The 10,694-nt window shown below is 31.6% G+C and overlaps 1 non-coding gene across 1 annotated transcript; it reads left to right on the top strand.

The window, feature by feature from the left end:
• Positions 1-10,139: 10,139 nt before the first annotated feature.
• On the top strand, positions 10,140-10,221 carry TRNAS-GCU (transfer RNA serine (anticodon GCU)). Its single transcript has one exon. It is a non-coding gene; the product is annotated as a tRNA-Ser (tRNA).
• The last annotated feature ends 473 nt before the right edge of the window (positions 10,222-10,694 follow it).

Here is a 10,694-nt window from a genome sequence, read left to right as displayed (position 1 = left end):
TATGCAAGGGCTGAGTTTTGTAGAGAGGAGAAGATGAAGTGGCTGAGTTTTGCAGTGCAGAGAAGATGTAGGGGTTGAAGTGTAGCGTAGAAGATGAAACGGCGTGCAAAGTGTTTTTGTCAAACGTGTATTCTAATATAATATATTTTTTAATTCTTTTAATTAAAGAAAAAAAATGCTAAAAGAGAGTTAACAGAGTTAAACTCCTGTTAAGTTAGAGTCCACATGTCACAAAACTAGGGAGGAAACATAGGGGCACAGGAACTTTGGTAACAGGAAAATCGGACTCACAGTATAGCCAATCGGCCATACTAGCTTTTCTCTAATTTTTAACAAGAAATAATACAACAGCATGGCTATACCCGGTTTTTATTTTATTTTTTAAAACAAAGAAATAGTGCAATATTCTTATTTCACAAAGTTTTTCATATTTAATACACTCATATTTCACAAAGTTTTCAATAATACACACAAAATTCAAATATTATTCAATACAAATAATATATATTAAAATATTAAATTCTATTATATTAAAATATTATGTGGTGGCCGAACTTTAAAGTTGTAATTTTGCCAAATTTTTTATGAATAATTAATATCTCTAAAGTATAAACTAATGTCAGTAGGAGGGTCCTCTTTTCTAGTTTTTTTTAGAAAGAAATAGTATAGCCGCACGACTATACTCGGTTTTTTTAATATTGTTTTTAAATGAAATAGTAGAATACTCGTATGGAATATGTACGTACATATTTTCCATATTTAATACAATATATTTTTAAAAAAATTCAATAATACACACAAAATTCGTGTATTATTGAATACAAATAATATATGTTAAAAGATTTAAATAAATTATATTAAAATATTATATACTGGCCAAACTTCTAAGTTGTAATTTGCCAAAATTTTGACAAATAATTAATATCTAAAAAGTTTAAACCAATGCAACTAGGAGGGTCCTTTTTTCTTGTGTTTTTAAAAAGAAATAGTATAGCCGCAAGTCGATACTCTATTTTTATTTATTTTTAAATAAATAGTATAGCCCACAGCTATACACAATGTTTTTTTAAATTTTTTAAAAGAAACAATATAGCCGCTCGGCGATATTTCGCTTTTCCCTAATTTTTTAAAATAAGAAATAGTACAACCGAGTGGCTATACTCGTTTTTTTATAATAATAAATAGTAAAATACTCCTATTGAACATGTACTTATATATTTTTCATTTAATACATGTGTTGTTTACAAAATTTTCAATAACACACAAAAAATTCAAGTATTATTGAAGACAAATAATATCTATTAAAATACTTAAATAAATAATTTTAAAATATGATATAGTGGGCAAACTTTTAAGTTGTAATTTGCCAAAATTTTGACGAATAACTAATATATATAAGTATAAACTAATGTAAGTAGGAGGGTCCTTTTTTGTAGTTTTTTTTAGAAAGAAATAGTATAGCCAAACGACTATTCTCTAGTTTTTTTAATTTTTTAAAAAGAAATAGCACAATACTCGTATGGAGCATGTACATACATATTTTAAATAGTTTTTACAGTATTTTTTACAAAATGTTGAATAATACACACAAAATTCAAGTATTATTGAATACAAATAATATATATTTAAATATTTAACTAAATTACATTAAAATAGTATATAGTGGCCGACCTTTTTATTTGTAATTAGCAAAAAATTTTGACGAGTAATTAATATCTATAAAGTATAAACTAATGCAACTCGGAGGGTCCTTTGAAAATATATATATATATATATATATATTACAGAGAAATAGTATAGCCGCACGGCCATACTCTTTATTTATTTATTGTTTTTTAAAAGAAATTGTATAGTTGTGCGGTGATACTTGGTTGTTGCGAATTTTTCAAAAGAAATAATATAGCCGCCTAGGTACACTCCCTTTTCCCTTAATTTTTTAATAAGAAATAGTACCGCCGCAGGACTACATTCAGTTTTTTTTTAAAGAAATAGTATAGCCGACCGGCCATACTTGCTTTTTCCCTAATTTTTTAAATAAGAAATAGGACAACCACTCGGCGATACTCAGTTTTTTAAATTTTTAAAAAAAGTATTACAATACTCGTATTGAACATGTACGTAGTATTTTTCATATTTAATGCACGTATTGTTCACAAAATTTTCAATAATACACACAAAGTTCAAGTATTATTGAATACAAATAATATATATATATATATTAAAATATTATATAGTAGCTGAACTTTTAAGTTGTAATTTTTCCAAAATTTTGACGAATAATTAGTACCTATGAAGTATAAACTAATGTAAGTAGGAGGGTCCTTTTTTCTATTTTTCAAAGAAAGGAATCGTATAGCCGCACGGCTATACTATGTTGTTGTTAATTTTGTCAATAGAAATAGTATAGACCCTGTTTTTCCCTAATTTTTTTAATAAGAAATAGTATAGCCGCCCGGCTATACCCGGTTTTTTCTCTTTTTTTAAAAACAAATAGTACAATACTTGTATTGAACATGTACGTACAATACTCATATTGGTTAAAAAAATTTCAATAATACGCACAAAATTCAAGTATTGTTGAATACAAATAATATATATTTAATTATTTAAATAAATTATATTTAAATATTATATGGTGGCTGAACTTTAAAGTTGAAATTTTGCCAAAATTTTGATGAATAAGTAATATTTCTAAAGTATAAACTAATGTAAGTAGGAGGGTCCTTTTTTCTAGTTTTTTTTTTCAAAAGAAATAGCATAGCCACACGACTATACTTTGTTTTGTATTTCTTTTAAAAGAAATACTATAGCTGCCCGGCAATATTTCTTTCGACATGCTAGCACAAGCTCCTACACATATAGTAGTTGATTAGCATGATGAATAGTATATATATTAGAATAATAATAATATGATAAACAAACAAGATAAAAGAAAGGCAGAGAGGTTATCCTTTGCAACCACAGTGGAGATATCAAAACAGGAGGCACTCTCTAGCGCACTTGGTTGGCTAGCTGATTCATCTAGCAACACCGAATCATCACATCTCTGAACAAGGCAGCAAAGCAAGCCATTAGCTTGGCCAAAATCCTCCTTGAAGACTTTCTTGAGTTGTTTCACAGAGGTAAATGATGACTATATTTCTATGGGTTTTGGCCAGATAACTAAGTTAGTATTTGGGAGAGGATTCATGCTGATAACGTGATGTAAAAGTAAATAGAGAAAGTATATGAAAAGTAAGAGTACTTCTCAATAGCTCAATGCTCAAGTGTCTTATTAATCTTTAGTGCCTACTATTTATAGGCATATGAAATACATCACCATTTACCACCCTTAAGTAGTGGGTTACAAAACATAATAACCAATGATAAATATGGTATTTAGTGCATAGGTTACAACCCTATAATGATAGGTATAACGATTGGTATAATGGCGGAAATGAATTACAATGGACTTATGGTGGACATCCATAACCTTCGAGGTTACAACAATATTTAAATATTTAGTTAAATTTGATTAAAATATTATATAGTGGCCAAACTTTTAAGTTTTAATTTGCCAACATTTTGACGAATAATTAATATCTATAAAGTATAAACTAATACAACTAGGAGAGTCCTTTTTTATTTTCTTTTTTTCCAAGAAATAGTATAGCCGCTCGGTCATACTCTGTTTTTTAATTATTAAAGAAATAGTATAGCCGCGCGGCTATACTCGGTTTTTTAAATTTTGTTTAAAAAGCAATCATACAATACTCATATTGAACATGTATGTACGTATTTTTTGTATTTAATACATTTAATGTTTACAAAAATTTTAAAAATACACACAAAATTCAAGTATTATTGAATACAAATAATATATATTAATTTATATATATTTTCCTTCTTTCTTTTAATTCAACTCTTTAGGTTGTTGGATGCAATGAAATTTTTTCAGTACGAGGATAAGAAAACGATTCACCATGAATCCTTTTGTCTTTTTACGTACTGATCTCATCATATATATTTACAAAAAAGAAAAAAAAAAACTTGTAAAATAGTACTTCTTCTGTTTGAAGTTGTCAAGCTTTCTTGGAAAATTCTATCAAATGATTCCAGATATATATCAACTAAACAGACTAATAATTTATTTTAAGAATTTTTTATAAAATTTATACTACAACCATGCTCCATAATTTAGGGAGTTTTTGATGTATAAATTTAGAATCCTCATTTCAAGCATTACTATTATAAAGAAATTCCACAACAATAAAATTGGAGGAAAAAAGCCATTATACACCAGCTGGCATCCCATTTAATTTTTTAAAAAACTAAAATGCCGCTTATTCCATTAATAGGTAGCTACTAGAACATACTTTAATTTCTATTATTGCACAAATATAACATAGGAACATGAATAGAACTTGCTTTCTCATTACCATCACCAACATTTATGAACCCTATAATTCAAACAGTTTATTACCTAGTACAAACAATACCTAGTAAAATTTGTAAAATTCATAGTGTGACAACTTCATAAATAGCACGTCCCGTTTCATTTCATTTCATGATCTATAAGTTCTCTTATTGTAACATCAATGTAATTCTTACACTCTATAATAAAAAGGTCCCTTGTACATTCAACCGTACCAAAAAGTATTTTCTCTTTTAACATTGTTCCTCTTCCCTTTAGCTTTCAACGACCCATGAACAGCTACATAACTAAATCGAATTAACAACTCACAGAGTTTATTTTTAATCAACTTGGGATTATCATTGAATTCAGAACTAATCTCACAGAATCCATTTTCCTTGTCACTTACACCAATGAAATTTGCATCGGAATACTTTAAAAGGCAACCTAACATCCAAACTATAGCTTCTCGACTAAAAGGACAATACTTGTGAAGCTCTAAGTCTGCCATATTGAGACAACTTTCGCACGATGCATGGCGACCTCCAAGCCGAATGGTTTTCCAACACTGCTTTTATTGTATAATTAAATATGCCACCAATGATGTCACTTCTGAATGTTGAATATGAAACTTCTTTAGACATTACTTCTCTTACAGTGCGTTTGGATGAGGAAATTTAAAAGTACAAAGGACTTCATAAATGATGAAAATTTGTTCTAGAATTTGTAAGTTTCTTGTTTGGGTGATGAATTTAAAACACAGAATTGAACCTTTATTTGTAAAGTTATCTTTTTTTTAAACTCAATCTCTCTTAGGAATTTAGAAATGACGACTTTTAGATAGAATTTAAAGTTGGGATTTATGATCTCCAAATTCCATGTTTTTTCCCACGCGGAATTTCTAAATTTCTATTTTTTTTTTAATCCAAACACGGGAATTGGTTCATGTCAATTTAGAAATTCTGAGTTTTGCCAAAATCCCAAGTTTATTTCCCTCATCCAAACGCACCATTAGTAACATATTTAAATTTCTCTCATCATACTCATTGTCTTTAAACTCTACTGGATTGAAACATTTATACCCCACAAAACGAGGTTAAACTCCAAAGATCTCTTGAAGAAAAATAGAGAAATATAAAAGAGTCAAAATGATTAATGGCTTGGAGTAAAACATGTTTTATGGATTGAATTTAATTTTTAAAACAAAAAATAAATAAACAAACAAACACAGATGCACACGAACACACACACACACAAATAAGTCTCGGCGGGCACTAAAGGGGAAGCTTAGAGACGGAATTCAAATAGAAGAATAGAGGAGTACGCAGGGGGTGAAGTAAAGATAACTCTAGCATTATAGACTGTTCCTTAGCTGGTTATATATATGACAAGCACAAGTATCTTGCTTTTATTTCTATATTATGTATAGTACACTTTTTTCGTAGTAGTAGTGTACATGTTATAACATAATTAGAAGTTATAATCTTTCTTTGTTCTTATGATTATAATAAACCAGTTATACATTAATTTTTGTTTTGCCAATTTATTCTAGAAAGAGCCATGCTTGATGTGTGTGTACAATTATGTTTCTTCTTTTCTAGACTACAATATTAAATTATTGTAGTTCTGTGTATAGTTGATGGGGCAAGGAATTGATTTTGTTCCAAAAAATATATGCCTTTGAGTATAGTGATGGGGTAAGGAATTGATTTTATTCCAAAATATGTATACCTTTGAGTATGGTGATAGTTATCGCACTCCCTTTTGAGTATATGCCTTTGAGTATAGTGATGGAGCCATTGACATGTTCGAGGAGGCAACTGAAGCAAATCTCTACTATACTTTGAGTATAGTAGAGCAAAGGCTGATGAAGAAAAGACTCAACGAAATCCTAGGGGCGGCTAACTATAGGTGGAGCAAGGGCTCCTAGCAAAGTTCAAGAATATCCCAAGCTTAGGTGGAGCAAGGGCTCTTAGCAAAACTCAAGAAAATCCTAGGCTTAGGTGGAGTAAGAGCTCCTAGCAAGGCTCAAGAAATCCTTGTTGGAAGAGGTGGAGTTGCAGGAACCATGTCTTCCTTGAAAAGTGAGAGTGTTGTGATAGGGCGAGTTACCTTGGCTTGGATCTCGCCAAGGTGGAGATTGTTGGTGAATGTGGCTTGATACAAGCCATGATGTGTAAGTTCCACATTGAAAAATACAATGACAATCTACAATCCAAATATAGGTGACCTACTACTACCGAGGCTTGAACTGTTAATCCATAGAAAGCAGTGGCAAGAACTATTTATAAATAAAAAGTAGTCACATGAACTATTAATACATAAAAGGCAGTGGCATGGGCTGCAATTTTGATATGTTTATATGGCCATTTAGTAATTTGAGTTTTTATGATTTTTATAGGGGTGTATTCAATTGAGATAAAGATTTTAAAGAAGTTTAAAAGTCCAGGTGTATTATGTTTGAGCAAACTTCTCATGGGAGAATATTCGCAAGAGATTCTTCACCATTCGAGCTTCCTTCTCTCTCTTCTTCCTCAATTCCTAAGGAAAAAGGTTGGAGTAAATAGACCACACTCAGGGGGCGTTGGCCAAAGGCCCTCCAATGCCTAAGTTAATTAGATGATCTTGAGGAAGATACAAAAATAACAGAAATGGTTGGAGTTTTCTCTATGGTACGAGAAAACTGGGTGGCCTGAGCCGTGAGAGAGAGAGAGAGATAGTTCTTTGGATTTTTGGAATTTACCTCATGTATGTGGTGTAGCCGTGTATTTATAATGCTCTTGCCTTCTATGGTTTTTTAGGGAATTATTCTCTCCCTTAAATGGAGAGATTGGATCAATCAGGGAGAATTAATGAAAATCAAATCCTTAATTTTTGATAATATTTCTATTTTAAGTCTAAACAATTGGCTAATTAAATGGAGCACAATTTTTTACCTAAGGAATATGCTCATTGCTCCCGCCATTGTCCCCACCGCCATGTATGGCGCGTCGGGCACAAGCGCCACCGATGCCGATCAATTCACCCCCCTTTTATACATGACATAGCTCAAAAATTGAATTGACCCCAACTCAATCTTTATTGGAAACGGAAGAATTGGGTGATTCGAGAGAGAAAGGGGCACCGGATATGAGAGGAATTTTATTCTCGTCTTTGTTTCCTTTTTTCAAATTTAGGGTTTGGTTTTGAATGTGATCTGTGTGTGAATTTTTATACGAGAACGAAAGTAAAAGATGACACTGGCGTCTTTCTTCTGTGTTGTTGTGGCCTCTCTCTCTCTCTCTCTCTCTCTCTCTCTCTGTGAATTGTGAGGGAGAGTGCGTGCGTGTGTTTATGTGTTTGATATTTGGCAATCGTTGGCGTTACGAGAAGGTATAGAAGCTGGTTTGGGTTTCTTAATCCTCTAAGGTCGGGTCCAGTGAGCATGGTTTTGTATTTTGTGATGTTGATGGTTGTAAGTTGTGATTCGCCGCGTTTGGGAGGAGTGAGGAGTGTTTTGTGTACAATTGGGAGGGGAGTGGTTTGGGAGGTGAGGTGTATATGCGGTTGTAGAGGATGATCAAATAAATTACTCCATTTTTAGTATGGCAAACCAATGAGATGCCGCCACATGTTATGCCACGAAGTTCTTAAACATTTGTGTATAAAGTTTGAAAATAATGTGCTCTAGTTGCACTTAGCTACTCCAATAGAACTTCAATATAAAAATAATAATTAAAAAAGTTTGTGTACAAAAATACCATTTTGCTCCTGTATTTAACAGAAAAAGTTAACAAAATTGACGGCAGGACCATTTGTCGTAAAAACTGAAGTTAAAGGACCACTGGAACGATTTTGGAAATTGAGAGACTCAAATGCAAATCGGGTCTAAGTTCAGGAACTAATAAAATAATTATTCCTTTTTTATTTTTAATAATTTAGGCCTCTATATTGGGCATAATAGTGAATCCCTTATTATGTAGTGCTTTGATAAGATGGGAACACTAAGGAGCTGTTTGGTAACCATTTCAAAGTGAAAACTGCAAGCATGTTTAGTAACGGATTTCGTTTTAATTTTTCAAAACAACTTGGAAGTCTTTCCAGTTTCTGTTTTTTTTGTTTGGCGCTCTTTTGTCATTTTAGGTCAATGGGGGGAGCACATGTACAACAGAAAAACGGGTAAACAACTCCATTATTGTCTCTAGTAGCTATGATGGGTTGGGTAGGACTTGGGATTCCTCTACTTGTCACTACACCAAGACTTTGATTGATGATGAGAACCCCCTAGTTTTGTTTGTTAAGTTCGCGCTCAATGCAAGTACATTCTTCCCTTGCTTGTATTTTGGATTTTGTTTTGACATTTTCTTGTTAATTAGTCAATTTTTGTTGTTGTGAAAACTAATTTGTTATTTTAAATAATAAACATATTTCTAAATTATGTTTAATAGTAATTTGACAGAATGTACAAGTTTGGTCAACGGAGTAAAACACAAGGACCAAATCAACCAAATTAAAAATATGGGGATTAAATTAGCCAAATAAGTAAAACATAGAGATCATTTTCACATTTAAGCCTTTAATCAATGACTAGCCACTTGGTTTTTATATGTGAGGGCCAATTTGTTTTTCTTTATTTTTTTTACTTTAGAAATAAGAAAGAAAAGTGTGTGGCCGGTCCATTGATTTTGGATGCCCTGTGCAAAGAGATATGTTGAGACCCTGTATATACAAGTAAAAAAAAAATTCATAATCCACAAATAGAACCAAATACATCCTTAGTTACATCAACTGCACTTACTTTCTCATATTCATAGTCCACTCAATTGTCTTTTACATACAAAAAAAAGTGAATGCAGTTCAAAAACTATTATAAAAGAACAACAAAATGAAGCAACCAACACTTCAAAAACTCAAACTATTATAAACACTCAGAGAGTTTTGATCAAATTGAATCACAAAGCTTTGGTTGATTTGAAGGAAAAAAAAAGTTCAAAAGACAGATTTTTGCAAGAGAGAGAGGGGGCGCTCAAGAAGAAGACCTTGGGAAGAGCAAAACACTGGCTAGAAAACACGTTAAAAGAATTAGGTAAAAATAGGCCAATTTTCTTGTTTTCTTTTGTCAAAGACCTTTTTTTTTAAATTAAAAAAGTGAAGTCTGCAGAAGTAAATGCCCTTTTCGATTTCTTTTATAAGTGGGTTTAAAATAATTTGAAGGCCCTAAATTTTTGGGGGCTTTGTGCAGTCGCTTAGTCTGAATAGGTTATGGATTGGGCCTGTGCCAATTGGTTTATTATTTGTTTTTTCTACTTTAGAATTATGAAAGATAATTCCAAAAAAAAAATGAGAAAAGTTGTGTCCCATAAAAATAGGTCTTATGTTCTTATTTCGGTTTATAGTTTTAATTTTTTTAATATGAAAAAAAGCTAATTTATTATATTATCATTATTATTTAATGAAAATATTTAATACTTAATTAATGACAATTTGTGGTATTTTGAATGTTTCTGTCTTTCGCTTTATATATAGATAGATTATGTGAAGGGTCAAGAGTTGATTACATGTGGTATAGTAGTGTTTTTGTACAAATCATATCGAGCTGTCCTAAAAAAAATTATCAGAAAAATAAACAAATAAAACGGGTAGGGTTTTTAAATGGCATCCACTTGCATAATAAACAAGGGCCCGGCGCGCGGGTGTGTTTATGTTTTGAGTAAAGCCCCGAACTTTTTTAGTCTAAATTAGTTACAGAGAGAAAATGTACAGCACAGTCGCTTTGGCCGAGTGGTTAAGGCGTGTGCCTGCTAAGTACATGGGGTTTCCCCGCGAGAGTTCGAATCTCTCAGGCGACGAAAGTTTTTTTTTTTTTTTTGGTATGGAAAACTTCACATTTCTTCCCTTAAATAAAATAAAAAAACAAAAAATCCGGATGTGAGCATTCCTAAAACAAAAAAAACAAAAAAAGTCTCTCATGTACTTGATTTTATTCACTGTGATTGTTTTTTTTCCTTTGGCATGGAAAACTTGTTTCCAGATAGGTATCAGTCCAACTGCTGCAGCCTGCAGGAGAATCCTTCATTTTTTGTTTCTTTTTTTGGGTCGAAGGATTCAAGGGTACCAGTAGTGCTTCATATCTACTTTCCTCGGAAAGGGACAAGTTGCCCCTCAGCCTCAAGTAGGGTTCACTCGCATTGTATTTTAATAATATGAACCGTCTATCTTTTAGATATTCCTTGAAATATAATCTTTACAAAAAATCATTCGAATTCAAATTCATATATTACAGGTGCTTCTTCATTACGGAGTCCTGCAATGCGGATTCGTT

This window comes from Prunus mume, linkage group LG5 (assembly GCF_029339155.1).
Source record: "Prunus mume cultivar Tortuosa linkage group LG5, ASM2933915v1, whole genome shotgun sequence".
Taxonomy (NCBI): domain Eukaryota; kingdom Viridiplantae; phylum Streptophyta; class Magnoliopsida; order Rosales; family Rosaceae; genus Prunus; species Prunus mume.
The sequence above is the reverse complement of the archived record's forward strand: the minus strand, read 5'-3'. Positions and strand labels throughout refer to the sequence as shown.